Source organism: Malaclemys terrapin, chromosome 1 (assembly GCF_027887155.1).
Source record: "Malaclemys terrapin pileata isolate rMalTer1 chromosome 1, rMalTer1.hap1, whole genome shotgun sequence".
NCBI classification, from domain to species: Eukaryota; Metazoa; Chordata; order Testudines; family Emydidae; genus Malaclemys; species Malaclemys terrapin.
In genome coordinates this window covers 245,964,732-245,987,579 of record NC_071505.1, presented here as the reverse complement: position 1 = coordinate 245,987,579, position 22,848 = coordinate 245,964,732, and positions in this window count along the sequence as shown.

Here is a 22,848-nt window from a genome sequence, read left to right as displayed (position 1 = left end):
ATGAATTAAATACAGCTTGTTCTTGTTTGCAAACAAGACACTGACTTATTTAAATAACAATTAAAGCACCCTATAGGCAGACCAGCTGCCAGCAAGAAGCTAAATACAATAAAACAAACAAAAAAATGCAGAACAAACAACTGAAGCAACAAAAGTGCAAAACTGCCAATCTACATATAGAGCAACCACTACAGTCTATCTGGTAACGGAACTGTATGTCCCCTGTGTGCCTGTTCTTCTTGCCCCCTCTGGAACATTTTGCACATGTAAATTCACGGGGGTGGACTGTTGCCCTGGGTACATCTCACTGGTCTATGCACTGTTCATTACTTGGCGGATAGGCCAGCCAACCTCAGAATTATCCGGTAGCTGCAGGACATGATAGTGTGGTGGGGACTCAGAGCATAGACTTACCATCTGTCCGTATTTCCCCGGACATGTCCGGCTTTTGCGTCTCTAAATAGCCGTCCGGGAGGAATTGGTAACAAGGTTAAAATGTCCGGGTTTTTTTTCTCCCTCGCCTCCCTTTCTCCCTTGCATGCAAAGTGCGGCTGCTGATTGGGTAGCTGGGCCGACTGAACCGCTCCCATTGGACTCCAGCAGCCAGAGCCCTCCCTTGCTCCTGCTCCCCCCTCCCTCTGTCTGCAGTCCTGTGTAACACACAAACCGACCCACTGGGCAGCGTGTTTTGCAAACACGTGGAGCCAGAATGGTAAGGGGAGGCCGGGGGGGGCAGTCAGGGAGTGGGGGAGTGTTGGATGGGTCCCCGGCCTCCACCTGCCACCGCCCCTCCGCACGTCCCGCCCTGTGGATTCCCCCTTCCCTACCTGCCTCTCCCTTGCCTGCTTGTACTGCCAGAGCCAGCAGCAACTGCTGTCTGCTGCCCCCGGGTCCTAGCATCCCCCATCCACTAATGGGAAGATAGGCTGCCCTTACCCTGCCCTTTCACCCTAGCCCTGAGCCTCTCCAATGTCCCAAACCCCTCAGCCCCAGCCCTCATCCCCCCGCACCCTAATCCTCTGCCCCAGCCCTGAGCCTCCTCCTGCTTCATGAACCCCTCATCCTCAGAGCCACAGCCCTCACCCCGCATCCCCTCCTATCCCCAAACTCCCTCCCCAACCCCCCTCCCCCCTTCCCACACACGCCCTCCTGCCCTCAAGCTCCCTCCCAAAGCCTGCACTCCCTCCCTTTGCACCGCCTCCCACCCCCAAACTCCATCCCAGAGCCTGCACCCCTCACCCCCTCCTGCACACCCACCCCCTGCCCCATCCCGGAGCCTGCACCCAGCACCCAAACTCTATCCCAGAACCTGCACACTGAACCCCTCCTGCATCCTAATCCCCAGCCCAGGACCTGCACCCCAGACCTCCTCCCCCCACCCAACCCTCCTCCTAGAGCCTTAGGCAGGTGTGTGGGGGGGTGGGTTCTGGGTACCATCAAGATTTCTACAACCCTGTCACCCATGCGTGTTCTTCTGGCCAGCTAGAATGGAGAGAATCTTCTTAGTTTTTAAAAAGATAAGCTTAAATGTGCTTAAAACTGAGCAATCTGTGTTGAAAAGAAGGGTTAAATGGTGAGCAGCTGTATTTGAACCAGGTGATTGTTTTTGGTTCCTGAAAGTTGAGTGGGAAGTTTGCAGAGAGAAGGACTGGAACACATAGGCCCAGGGGACTATGGGACAATATTGATGGACTCTCCAAACTCAAGCCTGGCAACCCTGGCTTCTGCTATGTCCTCACTGCAAAGTGAGCAGGCTTGGACCTGTGCCACAGTGGGATGCGGGCTTGGACCCATACCCCTGGGTGAGCCAACAGGCTTTTGCTCTGAGGGTTCTGTCATATGATAGAGCACTTTGTGTGTGGACAGCAGAGGGGCTGGGATTAAATACGAGTCAGAGGCCAAAATTTACTACGCAATGTAGACGCAACCTTGAAGTCAATGAGTGTCTTTCAATTGATTCTCATGGGCTTTAGATCATCCCATTAGGACATTTCCCCCGCCCCCCCATTTCCTATGGGATTTTTAGTGAGGTACGTTAATATGTTTCACTTTGCTCAAGTGGTGGGATGCTGTTTTTATGGCTGACATCATTTGTGCTATAAGTGTAAAGTGTAAACCCCACTTATTTTATTCTTGCTTGTTCTATTTTCTTTTGTACTGTACCTAAGCCTCTGCCTAAGCATTCTGTAATGCTCAGGAACTGTTACATGCTGTTTGAGCATTCTGCATATTTTCCTGACCTTTCCCAGTCACAAGCAGCAGCTGCATTATTGCATCCATGCTGACAGCTTCAGTCTGCTTTTTATAGCTGCTGTCATTTTGCCAACCCCTTTCCATAATTCTTCAAAGAAATGCCTCATTTTAAAACTAAATTACTACAGTTTGGTCCAAAGTTGGTTCTTTGAACTCATTCACGATCTGGCATAACTTGAGTGTGGAGAGAGAAATGTGGGGATGGACTGAATTATTTCCCCAAATAATTATTTTTATCTAGAAATATGGTAATATAGGTACCATGTCTGATAAGTGGTCAGATTTTACAGAGATACAGAGCATTCAGAGTGTGTAACTAATTGTATATTACAAGGATGGCTGGTAGCACTGTCTATAAGATTTCTTGATCCTTCCTATTATAAGACCCCTGATTGCAGTTGCTTCTTACAATTTCACCAAACTTTAACCATTTGGGATGAATTTTTCTATGCCAGGTGTCTACCTCAGGCTGAAATTTTTTCTTCTTTGGAAAACTTCAGCCACAAGGGTTCAGCTGTTTCAGAGAACAGGGCTAGGGAAAAATAAATTATCTTGCCCATGATAAAAAACATTCTCGTGTCCTTTTCTTTGAGAACCTCTAACACAGGCAACCTTAATTTTGGCATATCCTAATTTTTGAGAGCTTGACTTTGCAACCTTCAAAATGTTCTTTTAGAGTCTCTGTGTATGTGATTTCCTAGATTTTTTTAAAAAGCAGACATTATAACAGATTTCATCCTGTGACATCATATTGATATCTATATGATTCTTCAGTAGGGTTGGAATGTTTAGATGCACCACACAGATATCTTCCACTTGAGCCAATAGAGTAAATTATAGTAGTAGTAGATTGTAATTATCTATGCAGACCAGTACAGGAGTAGGGATGAGACACTTTGCCAGCGGGTTTTACCAATATTTGCTGACAGCAGAGGAAAGATGAGATACAGGAGCCTTCGGTTCCATTCCAGGCTCTGGAGGGGAACATGCTCTAGTAGGCAGACTTTGGCCCATTTCTCCCACCCCCCCAAACATGACCCCTTCTGCCCCATGCCCTCTAATCCCTCAGTGGATCAGACCTGTCTCTTCATCCCAGTCCTATTCGCCTCACCCAGCCAGTCCCAGTCTCCCCTCCTCAGGCTGTTCATCCCAGTTCCAGTCTCCCTGCCCAGCCAGTCCTTGTCTCTCCCTTTGGCTTCCCCACCACAGTCTTCCTCCCACCAATCCCAAACTTTTTCCCCATGCCTTGTCTTTGTCTTCTTACCCAACCATTTCCAGTTTCCCCTGCATCCCCCGCCCCCAATTCTTTGTCCCCAGTCTCCTGTCTGTGGTCTCTCTTGGATCACCCCCCATGCCCACATTCCCCATCCCCACCGGCTCACAGTCCCAATCTTCCTCCTCCGGCTCCTTGTCCAATCTCAGTGTCCCTCCCCATCTAGCTTCTTGTGTCAGTCTCTTTGCTCAGCCAGGCCTTGTTCTCTTCTCCCTATGCCCCCCATTCCACCATCCTGACTCCTTGTCAGATCTGTCTTTCCTCCCCACATCACTTCCCAGCCTCCTTGTCCAGCCAATCCCAGTCTCCCCCCAACTTCTCATCCAGTCTCAGTCTCCTTCCTCACTCATTGGCTCCCAATTCCCACCTCCCATGTTTTTCCTGGCTCCCAGTCTCAATTTAGCTGTCCAGCCAGGCCCAGTATTGTTCTCTCAGATAATGGTCCCAGTGTCCCCTCCAAATTTCCATTCCTCCACCCCCTCCAAGTCCGTGTCTTTTCCCCACCTTCAGGCTCCTTGTTCCAATCTTCTGCTTCTGGGCCCATGCCTCCTGGTCTGGCTCTTGTCCATTCTTCATTTGATTCAAGCAGCTTCCTCCTCCTTGCTGCCTGGGCCCAGCAGCAGGGAGCTTGGAGAGCCCAGTAGAGACAAGATCCTAGCTGTCAGTTCTGACGCCTACAACTGGCATGGCCCAGAGCAGCCTGGCAAATCCTGCTCAGCCCCGTGTAGTCCCAGACTGGAGCATATTCAGTGCTGATGGAATCATCAGGGATGTTAACTGTGGAGCTGTAGGAGGCCCCTACTGAGCATGTGTTAAGTGTGATTTTTCAAAGGTTTAGAATTTGGCCAAAATTGGGAAACTTCTTGGGGAGAAAAAGAAAGAGACATATTCCTAATATGAAGGCCACCCCTGCCAAATTTCAAGTCCTTTCTCCAAAACAGGGGGGCACGAGAGCTTTTCAAAAGAGAAAGGTCACCAGAAGCTTATAACATGAGCAAAACTGTGTATTATTTCCCTTGCCTCATTTTCAGAGAAGGTTGAACTGTTTTGACTGAAGTTAAAGACAGAAAGAAATCAGTCTGAGGCACACCTCCCCAGCATGGAAAATTTCAACCCAAACAATTAAAACATGGGAGAGGTATAAGCAACTGAATAGGGGGTCTTCTAATGGGAAGTGTCAGGCAACTTTAATAGGCTGTGCTACATGCCCCACCTATAATACTCAATTCTGTATAACTAGCTGACATATTTTAAATACAGATAATTTGATTCAATAATAAGAGGGTTAAAGATCAGGCATAATAAAGATCAAAACCACTAGACTTGCAAAAGCAACAAAGCCAAAAAAGAACCTGTGATCTGGTCATTTCTGGGCTCAGGACAAGCCACCACCAGGTCCCCAGTCAAGTGTAAGGAAACAAAAAGTCTTTTATTTAGCAGTCATTGAATCAGGTTTGACACCATCTGCTGCAGACTTACTCAACACCAGCAAATAAGGCACTGGTGAGAAGGCAGACAATGGTCACACAACTGGCTTATCTTCCCTCAGGGTGGGAGTGGCAGGCAGCAGTCTCTCAAGCCACCGCTGGCCCCAGCCAGGGCTTCCCCAAAGAGCAGAGCTGGAGATTTACTTTCATCCCCCCAAATGAGCTGTACTCCCCTCTTTTAACCCCTCCCTCCAAGCATGGCACCTGCTGCAGGTGTAGCAGGGAGAGGCTGAATGAGCTTACAGTAACTCCTTAAGTCTTTCTCAACTAGGGTGGGCTTTGTATCCCACACCACAGTGACTGAAGTAGAAATTGACCTCCTCTCTATAAAGGCATAAGGGAAACAGATAAGCCACACTTTTAGGATGGTCTGAGAATTTGGAGATGACTGAGAAAACAAAACTAGAAATAGAGAGGGAAACATTGTTCCAGGCCCCGCTCATTGATTTAAGCATTTATTGGTGCTGACAGGAATAATGACAATGAAAATCATCTGCTGATCTCTACAATGAACTCCTTATATGTGCTTGAAAGGCTTGTGAAGAAATGGGACACTGTGTGTGAGTCTGTAGACAAACTAAAGTAAGTGTGGCAGATGTTTATGAGGCTTTACTCCTGGGAATCCAACTGTCACATTGGTTACCCTTCTATAGGGATCAGAAACAGTCTTCTGGAGATGGCATTGTCAATGCCGTTGATGCATTTCTAAGCCTGATACTTTCATTAATCATGTATTAATCAAGTATAAAATACATATTCTGAAACAAATAGGGTTCCAAAAAGGACACTGCTGAGGTAACCAAATCAGAATACATGACTCACATATTAACAAAATGTTGACAGAGGATATATTAGGAACCTTTCTTCCTCTAAGGAAAATTCCTTCATGTTGAAACATCAACTCCTTGAATCCAATTATTAAAACTGAATGTAATCCAGTTGGTGTATCACTTAGAGTACAGAAGATGATTACTCAGCTAATTATTTCTGCCTATGTAAAATCACCATGCAGTTTTGAAAAGATGCTATGATTTTCTTCACTTCCTGTCATAAATGGTTGAGAAGCCTTGCTGTGTGCTGCTTCAGCCCAAAGATGGCTGGATTGCTGTAGTAAGTGCAGTTATTCCTAAGTATAGTATTCAAAGTTGTAATATGCTTCAAGATATTTTGGATGTATAAACAAAATGGTCGCCATTTAAAAATCACAATTTACCAGTAGTAACCACACAGCGATATTTGGGATAATGCTATGTTTTCTTGTCCTTCAAATAGGAAATAATGGTAGTAACTTTAATGCCACTATCTGTAAGTTGATATTGACCTTTTCACGGTAACCATAGTACTTTATTACTATAAGGGAGACAAAAAAGAACTATCAGGAATGGATCAGTGCTTAGAAAAACTTATGAACTCCTTTGAATCAGCTCTGAATATAAGAAACTAAATTGGAGCATTAGTGGTTTTACATCATGACACCGCCTTCTTGCAAACCCACCCAAAAAGAGCTCTGTGCTCTGTAATTTCATCATTATATGGTCTAGATGCAGGCTGAGGAAGCAGTGTTTACATCCAGGTCTGGATTAATGGTAGGTTATAGCTGAGTGCCAAATCAGAGCTATGGTCTTGATTCACTGGAGCTGAAATCCCATAAGCTGCTGTCCCGGGAATTAAGATCAAAATGGCAGAAGTCTCATTGTATTATCTGATTTCTTGAAAGAATGACTGCCATTATGGCATTTTGGCAGAATCAGAACTAGGAATGAGTTTATCTGTCTGATTTTGAACTCAGTCTAAGATCTGACTCTGATTGTAACAGGGTAAAAGCCAGGAAATGTTTAAGGGCTGCCTGCACGTAACACTGCAGAGGACTGAAGGGAAGGGTGTGTCCTCCATCCAGTGATGAGAGAGGCAAGGGGGAAATCTCTGTGGAATGGAGTCTACATGGGTCAGAGGAATTGCTTTGGCGTTATGTTACTCACAAATATTATGCTATGAACAATAAATTGTGCCCCAAGCAAGGGCCTGAAATTGACTTTAGTGAGTCACTGGTTCTTTCCTGGGCTGGTGAGATAGCCTGCCATCTTACACTGATATTCAAATCCACCCTAGCTCCTGAAATTGAAAGAGCTCAACTTCAATTTTTTCAGTAAGTGAGAGGCTAAAATATATACCCACAAAGGTACCTTAATCTCGTTGAGAAATGAAACTCTGAACGGGTGACTGAAATATGGAAAGAAACCCCAGTGGAATCAGCAAGAGCAGCAACACCAAAATCTGTACAACTGAAATAGTTCTGAAGGCCCAGATGCAAACAGAACTTTTTGTGTACATGGAGCAGATCCTCAGCTTGTGTAAATTGCGATAACTCCTTTGACTACACCAGCTGAGCTTCTGCCCCATTGGACTTGCAACAGTATGTTTGATCAGGTAGCCCAACTGATACACCTCTTCTCTACTACAGAGAAAAATCACCCAGTTAGGACTTTGGGGTTATGGGACATGGATATATTTACCTGTCCATATCACAGTTTGCTGTTTTATCTCCCACAGCAAGTATATCTACAATGCTAAATTGCTTCTGCTGGTGCTTTAGTTGCTCAGTATCTCTTTCCAGTAAAAGCACAGGAGAATTATTTAGCTAGGCAAACTGGGAGAGACACTGTTATGTGAATGCCTGCTGCAAAACAAAGCTTCTAAACATCTCCTTTCAAGAGGTAATGGTGTATCTCAGAGATTAAAGAGTCAACCTACCCAAGTTAAGGCAATGGATCTTTCATGGCAGAAAAACCTTTCATTTCTCAATACAGCCAAATGGAGAAATGATCAGGAGAGCACTCAAAGAGCAGAGGCTTAGCTTCCTTAGAGCAGAGATTGAGGGTTTCTGAAATCTGTTAACCAAAATAATCAAAACCCTGTCACTTGGCTGAACTAAACGGTGTATATTTCACCACACTTTTCCTCTACAAGTTCCTTTCAAGTGTACTCAGTATTCAGTAAGAGGCTAGGCACATCTGTGGTTACAAAAAATGAGTTTAATTGCTGAGGGGATTTTTTCCCACTAGCATTCCAACCCATCTGCATGTTACAATTGCTGAAACCTATTCTGTTTCTGTCTACTTCAACTTTTTCAAGTGATATTCATTAATCCCATCTATGACATCTCTAACATGTGGGAAATCTGCCTAGAGTAATTACAAAATATTTCCTTTGCACTTAGTTCTGATATGAGAGCTTGGGAAGATAATGAAGGCTGATTGTAGTGTCATCATTCCATTGAGGATATGAATGATGCTGTTCAAATAACAGCTGGCTTGTTACACAAAAAAATGACAGATCAGAATAATAAGGCAAACTTCTCTTTAACAGCACATTCTGATTTGAAGGACTCAAATCACTTCCTTAAATCCTGGAAACAGAGGGAAAAAGTAAGAAAGAAGAATGCCAAATACAGTGTGCTAAGTGTGTGTGCGCGTGCGCATTTGTGTATGTATACCACACATACCTTCCCCCCCCCCCAAGGAATTCCCCACCTCCTTCAAAATATATACGAGATAGGCTAAAAGTAAGAAGAGCACTTTAGACTTGAAATACCTCATCTGGGAAGGTAATCATTTAAAGGTATTTCTGAATCTTAACTGATTTAAAATGAGCATTTGGGAATGTGATATGACATACATTAGGGACATACATTATAACTGAATCTAATGTATGAAGGGAGTTGCATTTTATAATACTGCTATACATTTATCTAGTTCTTGAAAGATTCTGGTATGTATCATAAAAAGTCTGATGAAATCTTTAATGTCCACATAAAGCACAGAAGACCTCATTTTTTAACAATTTCATTTGAAAGCTTACCTGCAGTAAACAGAATAGAGCTCAGTTCTCACCTTGAGAAGTTGAAAGGTTGGCTTGACCTTATCCTTAGGTTTGAAGATATGGTCCAAGATAGTCGTTCAAACCTTGTGCTTAGACCTCTAAGCCATACTCCTCTTGTGATAAGGAATAGATAATATATTATGGGGTCACTGACTGGAGCAGCCGTTGCTAGATGGAATTTGGAACAAGAGAGTAATCAACATGAGTGAAGTTACACCTCTGTATAAGGCTCCAAATAGTTATATCCTGGAACGATCCAAGGAAAAATTAATCAGCCATGAACTATTGTTTGATGTAAGTGATCTGAAGTCATATGGTGAATAAAATTAACAGTTTAAGGAACAGTTTAAGGTTAAAAGTAGCCATGGGAGGAAAGGGGTCAGAACTGACTGAAGAGACATTAACAGTGACAGTGTAGGTGTTTCAGTTTTGGTACCTTTCAAAATTAGTTGACTCCCATTTGACGTTCCTGAATCCCAAGAAATAATTTGGGGACCCAGAAACCAATGAGAAAGACATTTGTAATCCTACGGGAACCAGAACAGAACATTTGTTATGCAGGTATGAAATAATGATTGACAAGAGCATAGTATTAGCTAAATCCAATGGTTATGGCATTAACACAGAAAATGAAAATATCCTGTAAAATAGGATTATAAAGTAGTTTAAATTGAGATTATGTACAGTGTGCATAAAAGGCCTGCTTCAAGAAATGTCAGAATGAAAATGTTATTTGATTCAGTTAAATGTTTATTATTATTCCTAAATGAAAAAATAGTGATCTAGATTGCTATAGCAACAAAATACTATATTTTATTTCTGTATAAATCATCTGCAAATATAGTGCTCTGACATGAAACCAAAACCAAAGCCCAGGAGAACAATCAACATTAATTTAATTCATTTATAATACAAAAGGAATATTTTCTGACCAATTGGTTTTGGTTGTCAGATTTTAAAACTGCTGAAAAGGAAATTTAATGCTAATATCGATGTCTAAGGAAGTCTGCTTTACTTAGACCAAACAACCCAGAGTTCAAAATATCTCTAAGTACCAAATTTTCAATTAATTGGCTAATTGTTCATATGGAATTTTGCCCATGCACTAATTTGCATATACAATTCAATGCACACTGCCATTTAATCAGACAAATTAAAGTGCTCACAGGGGTGTGTGCAAAACTGCATGTGAAAAATTTGATGCTGTATATTGAAAATATAGTCTTTAGAGACATTTTGAATTCTGGGTTGCACTAGGTGAAAGCAGCCTTTTCTTGGAAATTATTATCTTGTAAGAGATTCTGCCACCCTTACTTGCTAAATTCCAAAGTCAATTAAATGAAAGGGACTACTTGCAGAATAATGTACTTCTGAAAGGCCCAGATCCTACAAAAACGTATATACGTACTTAACTTTATATATATGAATAGTCTCATTGACTTCAGTGTCACTTCTCAAGTGTGTAAAATTAATCACGTGTGAAAATTTTTACAGATCAGGCCTAACATAATTGTAGCATTTTTTAGCTAATGAACTGCATACGCATTTATCAAATCAGCATTCCATTTGAATTGACGTCAGAAGAACATTAGGTTTTGATGGCTAAACGAAATGTTTCATCTGTAAAGAGCAGATTTCTTCCAACTGTTATAACACTATTAAAGCAAAATGATTAAATTTCTCTTATATTGCTTACCTCTTGTAAGGGGAGGATCTCAATCTTTACTGCCTGTGTCACAATTTACATCATTTTTTAGCAAGCTGGTGGCCTTAAACAAGAGAGAAAGAAAGGGTAATTTTGACTGAAAACTCTGTGTTGGAACTACTCTCATTGAAGTCTATGGAAGTTTTCCAGACTTAAATGGAACATATGTGATGCACTTCACCAGATGAGAAGTGCTTCTCCTTTTCAGATGCCAGTACCTGCAATAAGGCCTTTTTTTCCCCATCTTTTCCCCCCCAGTGATTTAATAATGATAGAACTTGTGCATATTATTTCCCATGCATCATGTTAAATTTCAGAACTAAATGCTTTTAGTGAATAATTACTTCATGATCGAGAGAATTACAGAAACAGGAATTTCTGGGTTTTTAGTTTTTGACAAGAGGTATTCAGTCTTTGGCAGAGGTGAACGTGGGCTGGTACGGGTTGGTACGGCGGGCCGGTAAGAAGTGGCTCCTGATACGGGCCCGTATACATAGGGCCGGTGCAAGGATATTTTGCACCCTAGGTGAAATTTCCACCTTGCGCCCCCGCCCCCTCCTCTCCCCCCGAGCATCGCTTATTATAAACTTTCAAAAGTGAATACTGCATAATGTGGCATTGTTCATTAGAATTAATACAGAGCGGGAGGATTTGGCCCATGAAACAATAACTGTATTAAGATGCAGCCTGTGAAAAAGTTTGAGAAACCTGGACTTAAATTTCTTTGGTGACACGATGTAATATTCAGTATTGCCAACCTCAAACATTCAGAACTCTTGAGTTGGGTCCCCACAAAATCACTCGATATCTGACCTATCAGTCCTCATCCTCAAATGAAACCTGCAAAAGACTTTTCAAAAGATGAACCTGGGAGCTTGAATTCAAAACGTTGCTAGACATTAAAAATGATGATCTTCATAAAGATACTGGATTTATGGTTAATTACAACAACTTGCAACCCACTAATCTCCCCTTTTGTCCTGGGATTACAAGGGAGTTAATGGGCTACTTCACCTTGAATGGTCCCCTTGAATATGTGCTAACAACTTGTGCTAAACTATCTGTTAGATCTAGTGTTTAGCTGTGACACTGTTAGTACTTTTTCAGACCTGAAGAGGAACTCTGTGTAGCTCGAAAACTTGCCCCTCTCTTTAACAGAAGTTGGTCCAATAAAAGATATCACCTCATCCACTTCGTCTCTTTTAAATAATGTTACAGCACAAGGGATTGTATAAAAATCACGTGTCCCTGTAGCTAAACCCCATCATCCTGGTCCTTTTCAAGTGTTCATAGTTAATAAGTTCAATAACAGATTTGCAGACCTTTGATATCTCTACTTAAAAATGACCTGACAACTTTCCAACAACTGATGAAAAGTGCTTTTTTGAAATGTTCTTTATAAAATAGGCCCCTCCCATATGATTTCATATTGTAAAGTTTGTCTTTAAGTTTAAACTAATATTTACTGAAACTTCTGTTTCTATTTGACATTGACTCCGCTTATGCATAATACGTGTTTCTTACTTTACTGATCACTTCCTTATCTGGGAAGTGTGAAACCAACTGTCTTGGCATGATTTTCCTAGTTTTGTGGCTGTGTTTTATAATCAGTTGAATTACTTTTTAAAATGTTAGCTGCATTAATTTCTTTGTATGCTGTGGCTTTCTGAACAGTTTAAAGAGCAGGATACATCATTGCAACTGGAATTGTTTTCTTGATTTAAACACTGCAAATAAAAAAAGTTGGGGCATATTTTTGAAAGTTAGGTTAATGCAAACATCAAGTATTTAATCATGCAACTTTTTAAATAGGTTGTTTTCTCATAGACATCCCAGATTAATCCATACAGGGAAATACAACTAGAAAGTCCAGGGGTTTTTTTGGAGGCTTGGCCCGTGCAACATATGGGGAAGGGGATCCCGAGGGGCTGCAACTTACAACTCCCAAGTTCAGGTGGGCGCCGCGAAGGTTTCCTGCCAAGCCAGCCAGATGGTGATGGTCAGGAAAATTTCCCGGGAACCCCACTTTGCCTGGTGGCCACGGTCCATAGCAGCATCCCTCCTAGTCCTGCGCCGCCTCCCACTGCCGCTCCCAGGGCAGGAGCCAACGCCGGGCTCCGGCGATCTGCAGGGGACAGAGCCGGCAGGCGGCATTCAAGTGCGCAGCCGCCTCCTCATCGGGCTCCAACTTTCCTGACTCACTGAAACACGGGGCCCAAAGCAACTTCCCACTCCCCCCTCCCCGCACCCAGCTCCGGCTGCTGCTGCACAGGGGAAGTGCCTCGTGGGGGGCGCATGGACTGGTGAGCAGCAGGAGCCAGGAAAGTTGGAGACCACGGAGGAGGCGGCTGCGCACTCGGATGCCGCCCGCCGCCACTGCCCCTCCCAGAGGGCTCCAGCAGCGATCTGCAGGGGACAGAGGCGATGGGCGGCATCTGAGCGCGCAGCCGCCTCCTCCCCCGGCTCCAACTTTCCCGGCTTCCTGAACCGCAGGGCACAAAGCAACTTCCCACCCCCCACCTCCGGCTGCTGCTGCGCCTGGCCGGGAGCGCATGGGCTGGAGAGCGGCAGGAGTCGGGAAAGTTGGAGCCCAGAGAGGAGGTGGCTGCACGCTTGGATGCCGCCCGCCGCCTCTGTCCCCCACAGATCACCGGAGCCCTCCAGCAGGGGCAGTGGTGGCAACAGCAGCTCACACGCCGGGGAGCCGCAGAACCCAAGCACGGTGAGGGGGGAGCCAGGGGGGGCACCTGCCCGGGCTGCAGCCCGGCTCCCCCCCAGGGGGCTCCTGCAGCAGATGCATGTGGACGGCAGCCCCCCCAATTTCCTCTTCACCGCGCTTGGGTTCTGTGGCTCCCAGGAGCAGGCTCAGGGCCCCGCACCCTGGTGGCGGCGGTGGCTCACATGCCTGGGAGCCGCAGAGCCTGAGCGCGGCAAGGGAGTAGTCAGGGGGGCGCACGGGGGCTGCCGCCCACATGCATCTGCTGCAGCCTGCAGGAACGGGGGCGGGGCACCAGGCTGCAGCCTGGGCAGGAGGGGCGAGGGGGTGTGGCTGCTCCCTGCTACTGGCGCCGCCGCCTTTGCAGGGCTGCTGCCCACCCTACGCCGCGCCGGCTCCTCCATGGCTGGGGCTCACCACTTTTTGGTGCCCCCAACCACTTGGCGCCCTAGGTGACCACCTAGTTTGCCTAGTGGTTGCACCGGCCCTGCGTACACAGCCAACATTAAAGCGCTGCCACAGCAGCACTTTATTGTTGCTGCCCCTCAGACTATGCAGGCTCTGTTTTTCTGTCATATAGCTTAGCAGAAGGCAAACGCCAACCCCCAAGTTCTCTGAACTTCCCCCTGGAATGCCCAGCCCCTATTCCACTGGACACCCAGAGAATTCACAGATTCACTACTCCCAAAGGAACAGTACACAACCGCTTACCAGTTTCACCTCAGGACATAGCTCTGATTAACGCACAACATTTGGATTTATTTATAGAGAAAGCAAGTATAAGTTTATTTAACAAAGAACGGAGAGTCAAATAATAGCTTAAGAAGGATATGGAAACAAAGGTTACATATAAAAGAAAATCATAACATGCAGTCCAGAGCCCAAACATAACTAAAAAGATGTCCACCGTCTAATAAACTGCCTACCCAACATCCTTCTCACATTTTCAATGAACATGACTGAGATCCTCCTTTCATGAGACCAAGTCCAGTGACAGCTTATATCCCCAGATGAATGATGCCAAGGCATCTCTCTGCACCCCTAGATATATTAGATCAGTCCTTTGTTCTTCACCTGTAAAGAGTGTTCCCTCCTCAGGGTTCACTTCCTCCTGTTAATTTCTTCTCTTGAAATCCCCACAATCTCATTTGACTCAGTATGCAAATCAACTGTTATTGTAAGACTCAGGGCTGGTCTACACTGGGGGGGGGGGTCGATGTAAGATACGCAACTTCAGCTACGGGAATAGCGTAGCTGAAGTCGACGTATCTTATTTCGACTACCTCAGGTCCTCACAGCGCGGGATCGATGGCCGCAGCTCCTCCGTCGACTCTGCTACCGCCACTCGCCCTGGTGGAGTTCTGGAATCGATGGGAGTGCGTTCGGGGATCGATATATCGCGTCTAGATGAGACGTGATATATCGATCCCCGATAGATCGATTACTACCCGCCGATTCGGGTAGTAATCGAGTAGTCTGGACGTTCCCTTACAATACACAATGGTCAGCTTGAGAGATAGTGTCTTCCACCTCCTGTCTGATGGAAGCTGTCTTAAAGCACGCTACCTCTGGGTCACCTACCTTTAACTACAGGGTCTTAATAACATAGTTTCCAATATACATACATATCTCCCTACATATTTTCCCACATATATTTTGCAAAGATTATGATACTCAGTGTGATACAGGCTTTCAGTAGAGACTTTACATGACACTTTTGGGTAAACTGCTATGTAAATTCCAGATTCAGGGGATCTCTGTAATCTTGATTCACCCCGTGCCCTTGGCTACTTAGCAGCAAGAGGTCCTTGGGTCACAGACATCTCCCCTCAGAAGAGGGCTTCTGATTCTGTATCACAAGTGGAGGTTAGCACGCTGGCTTTTGTGAATCCCATTATTAGGCACCTATCTCTCCCCAGGCATTGTAGAGGGAGCCTAACTGCCTAACTCAGGGTTTGTGGATTCCACTAGGTGGCAGGGTGCCTATGAGTTAGGCATTACAATACCTAAGTTCCTCTGCAGACCAGGCTTGGGATCATTTGAAAATTGTGAATCTAGTGCTCATGAAAGTCTGAGAAGAACAGCAATTAGAATGATAACTGCACAGATGAGTTATACTCTACAGCAGGGGTGGGCAAACTACGGCCTGCGGGCCAGATCCAGCCCCTCAGGGCTTTGGATCAGGCCCACGGGATTGTTCCCCCGGCGCCATGGGCCCTGCGCCACTCTCTGAAGTGGCCAACACCACGTCCCTGCAGCCCCTGGGCGGGGGGCAGAGGGCTCAGAGCGTTGCCCTTGCCTCCAGGCACCGCCTCCCACAGCTCCTATTGGCCGGGAACAGGGAACCACGGCCAATGGGAGCTTCGGGGGACGTACCTGGAGGTGCAGTAAGGGCAGAGCACACAGAGCCCTCCGGCCCCCCGCCCCCTCCCAGGGACTGCAGCGCTTCCTGGAGTGGCGAGGGACCGGGGCCAGGGCAGGCATGCAGGGAGCCTGCCCTGGCCCTGGTGCACACCGCTGCCACCCCCGAGCCGCTTTAGGTAAGCGGCACCAGGCCAGAGCCTGAACCCCTCCTGCACCCCACCCCCCAAGTTTGTGCCCTAAGCCCCCTGCCTGCACCTCACAACCCTCTTGCACCCCAACCCCCTGTCCTGAGCTCCCTCATACACCCCGCACCCCTCCTCTGCCCCAATCCTTTGCCCTGAGCCCCTTCCTGCACACTGCACCCCCTCCCACACCCCTCACTCCCTCCCCACCCCAACCCCCTGCCCCAGCCCTGCATACAATTTCCCCGTCCAGATATGGCCCTCAGCCCAAAAAGTTTGCCCACCCCTGCTCTACAGGATAAAATCCAGCAGTCATTTTAAATGTCTTGATACTTCCTCGTGGTTTTGCCACTAATAATGCACCCATGCCAAACATATACTAGTTACTGTTATGTCACAGCACAGCATCATGTATTCTATACATGCATGAACATATGTCTTTATAATACACACACATTCTTTATAGATATGCACACATTTCATATAAATAGATATGAGTAAAAGTAGAGAGAGATACAGATTCTGAAACCACAGCAGGAGATGCCAGAAGATTTGATCAAAGGGACGTGTCAATAACTCATTCAAGACTTGGAATAAATCAAGGATATGGAATGTCAAACATAGAACAAGACAACTGAAACCAGTGGGAGCCATGGGAACTCAGCATCTTTGAAAATCAGGCTTAAGATTCTCAAATTCAGCACCCAAAAATAGAGGTATTCACAGCCAGGGAACACCATTGAGAACATTCCTTCCCCAAATCAGACTACTCAGGACTGCTTTGGCGTCATGGGATTCGTATTGAATAAGATTGCTTTTTACTCTTCTAAGCTCTCAGCTATAACTTACATTACACAACACTCATCACTGTCAGAAGCTGCTGCAGTATCAGCATCTTGTAGATAAAAATGAGAAGAAATAAAAGGAAATTATAAGAATTTTTTTCTTAATTGTACTATTGACTTCTTCTTTCTATTACATTCTCCCTTCCCAACCTACTTGAAGTAAATCAGAAAGCCACAGAAGCTTGACAAGGCTTGGGACCACAGATGCTCCAAGTGAAGAAGCTGAAAAGACTCCAGGTATGGAACAGCTGCAGAATGATCTTTTGGGCAAGTGAGAATTCAGGCCTATGTGTATGTACAGTACCTAACACAACCTGACTTGATTGAGACGTCTAGGTGTGACTGTTGTAGACATGTTAAATAAATAAATAAAACAAAATCAACAACAACAACAATTATGGTAGTACTGCAGAAATAGCAAGTTTCTCTAGAGGAAAAAGTGGTACCTGCTTTCAAGCCACCAACCAACAATACAAGAATCCCCAAGCTACTATTAAAGTCCTTAAAAGTACAGTAGCAATTTTCCATTAAACTAACATAAAACTCAGATAAAGTGTAAATTTTCTAAGGACAACAAATCCTGGGGCAAAACTAAACATAACCTAAGTATTCATTATATGTTATAGTGAGACAAGGTGGGTGAGGTAATATCTTTTATTGGACCAATTTCCGTTAGTGAAAGAAACAAGTTTTTGAAGTACACAGAGCTCTTCAGGTCAGATATTTCAGGGAATTTGTTCCTACAGCTACAGATAATCTAAGTATCCTGTAGTGCCAATCTCAGATAAGAGTATTGTTCACCAGAGTTCTCAATCCTCTGCAATTCTATTTTAAACCTAAGTGTGTTACCACTAGTTGTAAAGTCTTTCACTGAAGTATTACAGTACCTGAGACCATTAAAGGAAGAAACTGATCATTTACTAGTTAACTCTGGAAAAAAGGATGTTTATTTAGTAAAAAGTTGGGATTTATAAGGAACATAATGGAAGGAGCTGGGAGGGAAAAATCAGAAATGTTTTCAGATATTCTAATATGGGGCCCGGAGGAACAAGCAAATCCTTATCATGGAATACCAGGGCTAGAAGTGACCTCAGGAAGCCATCTAGTCCACCTCCTGCTCAAAGCAGGATCAATCCCCAGACAGATTTTTGTCCTAGATCCCTAAATGGCCACCTTAAGGATTGAACTCACAATGGTGGGTTTAGCAAGCCAATGCTCAAGCCACTGGGTTATCCCTTCCCCCAGTCTTTCGTTAGTGAAAAGTAGTTAACCAAATTTGAGCTTCTGATGTGAGCAACGAATCATTATTATTTATATAGTGCAAATCTGTGCCAGGGATTTTGCACAAAAATATGTAAATGAGGTCTCTGTCTCAAAGAGGGTAATAATCGAAAGAGACAGATAAAGGGGGATGAGATATGCTGGGGAAAAGCTCCCACAGACTGAAGGTATAAAGTTAAGCCTGTGTCTTGTTTGTTCCACAACTTTTGTTTAGAATAACTTTTTACTTTAGATTCTCCAACATCTATTTTTGCTTCATTGTGAGGATGACTCATGCACAAGTCTTTAGAAGGAATTGTATTTTTAAGAGGGATTTCCAAGAGGAAACAATAGAGGTGTGGGGGAAAGGATCAAGGAGGAGGACATTTGGATTTTAAGCTTTGAGAATGGACAAGTACAAGTGCTTCTAAACCATTTTAATTTTGAAATAAGTTTTATCTGACCGACCTAGTCAACACTGTGTGTGTGTGTCCATTCATTTTGGTTGAGGTTTGCTCTGGATCTCTAATGAAATGTGGGCTGTGCTCATTTTATATATGTTACACTATAGCCAACAAGTAAAGCATAAGCCCATCATCAGTGGAGCATTTATCCACTATAAATGTGTTCATGTTACAATTCCAACAGAGAAAAGAAATTTGATATCTCCAGTGTAAAAATAAAATTAAAATATAGTACTAAAGATGATCAATGATTAAATCCCATTTCTCAGGCAGATTAATGAGGGCAGTGTTGAGAGGAAAGTTGATGGCCCATTAAAGAACAAAATAGGCCATAGAAGGATCATCCTTGCCTTCCTGTGGACACATTAGCCAGAATATGGGTAATGGCTACTCCCATGAGTCATCAAGCCATGTAAAGACATGTGACTTGCTTATGTTACCCTGGACTGCATCTTGTGCCTGTAATTTTCTACAACTAACACTGAGAGCATCCCCTACACTTGAGTGAAGGGATAAAAGACCCTGGAAGCATCTCCATTTTGCCTCTTTCCTGCTCTGATCTCTGAACTATGGACTTACACTAAAAAGAACATTCCAATCAATGGATTGAGGACCTTCCAATCTTTTGGAAGTTACCAGAGACTTTACAAGCCAGCAATTTATTCCATCACTGCTTCAAACGTGACACAAGAACTCTGCCATGATTGTATGGATTTGATTTCTTTGACCATTTTAACTCTCTCCTCTTTCTTTTCTCTTATAAATAAACATTTAGATATCAGATACTAGAGAATTGGCAACAATGTGATTATTGGGTAAGGTCTGAGTTATATATTGACCTGGCTATCTGGCTGATCTCTTGGGATTAGAAGGACCTTTTGTTTGATGAAATTGGTTTTAAATAACCACTCATCATAAAGTCTATTGACTGGGTAATGATATAAGTGCTGGAATACTGAAGGAGACTGCATTTCTGACTTCTTGTTAACCAGTGTGGGGAGACAGAACTTTACTTTTGTTACTGGCTGGGTATATCTGATGGAAGAATAACCACCAGTTTGGGACGAGTCTGCCATATTTCTCAGCCAATTGGGGGTGCTGGATGTTTCCCCCAATTGGGAGCTTCTGAAGCAGGGCCCTCAGCCAGCTAGTACTTCACTGATTGGCTTCTCTGGTTACTCAGGTGAGCTGCTGGGTGGCTGTCATGGCCTGAACACTGCCTAGGGACCTATTGGCTCAGGTTTGAGGCACACAATACTTCACAATGAGGTCAGAGGCTCCCTGTGAATGGGGGCATGGAGTTATAGCAGGGGGAGCAATAGGAGCTAGTGGAGAGGGGGTAGCTGGGAAATGGCATTGAGGTAGTTCCTAAGGCAGTTCCTCAGCAACTAGTGCCTTGTGTCCTGTGCTCCCCACTCTCCTCAGTAGCTTGTGCTCAGATGTCATGTGCCCTCTTCTTTCCTCAACCCCACCCTGATGTCAGTTTTGGTCCCATGGTGTTAGTAGAAATGCTGGGGTAATGAATGCAGGTAATGCCATTGTAACATTTCATTATACAGGCTGCCAAACTGTATCTAAAGCAACTTCCGTAAAAGACTTATGAAAATGAAGGCTGGGATTTTCAAAAGTGTCTAAGTAAGTTAGGCACACAACTTCCATTAAGTCAATAGGAGCCAGCAACCTGACTCACTTAGGTACTCACGCTCTCATTTCCTGGCCAGCTCTAGTTTTTAAATACATCACAGAAATGAGTAGTATGTGTTATAGAGGACATTAAGCACATGATGGTACAGATGTTTAGAAACAATTAGATGGACTCTATGACAAATGATGCCGGTTGATTAGCTATCTGTTCAATCATCTATTAATCTCTTATTAACTCTCTATAAAACTTATTTATAAAGGGAACCTTAATATAAAGTCTGACCATTACATTCATGAGTGATAGGAGGATAGGGCTCTCACAGAGTATTACCCTCCTCACCCCCAACTACACTCAAGTCCAACACACACTTATTTTTTAGGTTTAAATGGTTTTCATGGTAGCTCTGATTCTTGCTGCTGCTGCCACTGTCTTGCCTTTTTAGAGTCACGCATCATTTCTCGGGCTTATACTTCAACTAAGTGCCTTGGCTACAGCATATCGTTGCCATGCTAGACAGTATGTACTGTAGATAAGCCTATCTAAATAGGGCAAACATATTTGATACTGAATGTTCTTGTTGCTATTGTTTTTGTAACATTTGAAATCTAATTGTCTGTCAAAGTAGCAGTTTGAGGTGCGGGGTTGCAAAAAAGAAAAGAAACAGCATCAGAAATCAAAATATAATTAAGGGCTACATACATATCAAGTTGATAAGAGGAAAAGAGAGTCATAGCAATTTTTTTCTTTCCCCGATGATTATTCCATCAGAGATAATTTCTGTTTACTTTGTTCTTTTCTGTGAAACATTTGAAAACAGAGCTTCCTGAATGCTGCTAATGCACTTCACATATGAGCCATTACTGTGATGTTTCCATCCTACTGCAGCATGAACTGGAGAAAGCGGTCTTCTTTCACTGACACAAGTCTCATGGAGAGATGCTGTTAGTCAGTTGTGGCTTAATTGGCACTTAATTTATCTATGTATCTGAATAGCTGAATGATTTAAGAGGGAGTTAGACTTACACCAAGAGTGGGGCATAATGAGTTAAACAGAAGGTTTACAAAAACAGATTAGAAACAGATTTTCAAAACTGATTTGGATTTAGTAGATCTGACTGTGCTTTTATTATAAAGCAGAGGTTCCAGATTAGTAAATGAGAACTTTAGCAGCAATCTCCAGTATTAAGATAGGTTACAGATCAGACACTAGATTAAGGTCTCTTCTGAATAGCTGCTAGCTCAAATTGGGGGCAGCAATGCAGAAGGTAAATAGCTGCAATAAAAACCGGATTATTTTATGGACGTTTTAACATTTGTTTTAGTTCTGTTTTGAAGATAGTGTTCGTATTATTTCATTTTAAAACAGTACAACATGATCTCATCCTGTGGTAGAGCATGTCTTCTTTAAACTGTTTTTAAGATTTATTTAACAACTTTATAGTGCTGTGAATGTACAAAGTGCTCTAACACGGAGAATAAGCTGGAGAGAACCACTGACCGGAGGTTTTGGAAAGTAGCTTTGCACCTAACTAATATATTATATTATGATCTAACTGTCTATTTGGTAGGAATACTATAGTGTGAATAGCAAATACATCAGACCAGATCCTAGCTGATGTAAATTTGTGATGCTCCACTGAAATCAATGGAGCTATGCCGATTTATACCAGCTGGTGATTTGGCCCATAGGGCTCAATTACTCCTTTAACATGGCAGAGGTGTGCGGGAGATTTGAGATGAGGTGTCCCATTCCAGCCATGAATACCTAAAGCCATTATGGTTTTGTAAGACATAACGTGTCTACTGTGTGCTAGGGAGAGCACACTGGGCTGAAGGACCTGATATACCTCTCTGACAGGTGTAACTGGTGCTTCCCCACATGGATCTCAGCTGTTACACCACAACACTGCAGAGCTGGTTGGACTAGAGGCTCCTCTTGTATCAGCCATCCAAATAAGGGCTGTCCCCTGCCTAATGCGGTGGGAGTAGGACTCATTGCATTCTCTGCCTCATAGTTCTCTTCCCTCCCTGAGCGTTGCACTGGAATGGGCATAGAGTTTGTAAGTAGACTTCTGCAAGCATTCCTGTGGGTATTTAATATTGCTTGCATTGCCTGTGAGAATTTGACCATATACATTGCTACAGCAGAATCTATTCAATATCTATTGCATTTGTCTGGAGCAATTAGATAGAAATGAATATCATTCTGTAACTTCTATTTGTTTGTACCATATAGCCTATGTTAATGGCAAACCCAAAAGAAATGGCAAGGGCTATTGTGCCCCCAGATGCAATGTAAAAATGCTGAGGCAATGAAAAATGAGAGAGAAAACAAGCCAATATATAATTAAAACTAAAAGTTTTACTTTATTTCAGCAGGTGACAGCATAGTCAGGCTGACATTTCAACCCCAAAAGTGTGGGGGTGTGCAGTTTCCATACGCTGACTGCAGGCTAATTTGCACTTCTTAAAAGAAATTAATATTCTGATCCTGTTTGCACTTTGTTTTCTTTGATTTAGGCTGTGCAGCTTCTCTTCTTTGAACAGTTAAAATACTGCAGATTCTTCCTTCTCTTCATTGTCTCAGCAAATTTCAGAAGGTTTCATATTAAAGTCACTGCCTTAGGGTCATCATATTGCTCATCCCAAAGGAAGAATAGTGCATGTCATCAACTAAAAATCTGATTGAACATGATGAAGCAGAAATCATTGTCCTTGTGAGTTGAAGAGAGGCATTTTTCACCAACAAACCTACTTTATCGTTATGGCTAAGAA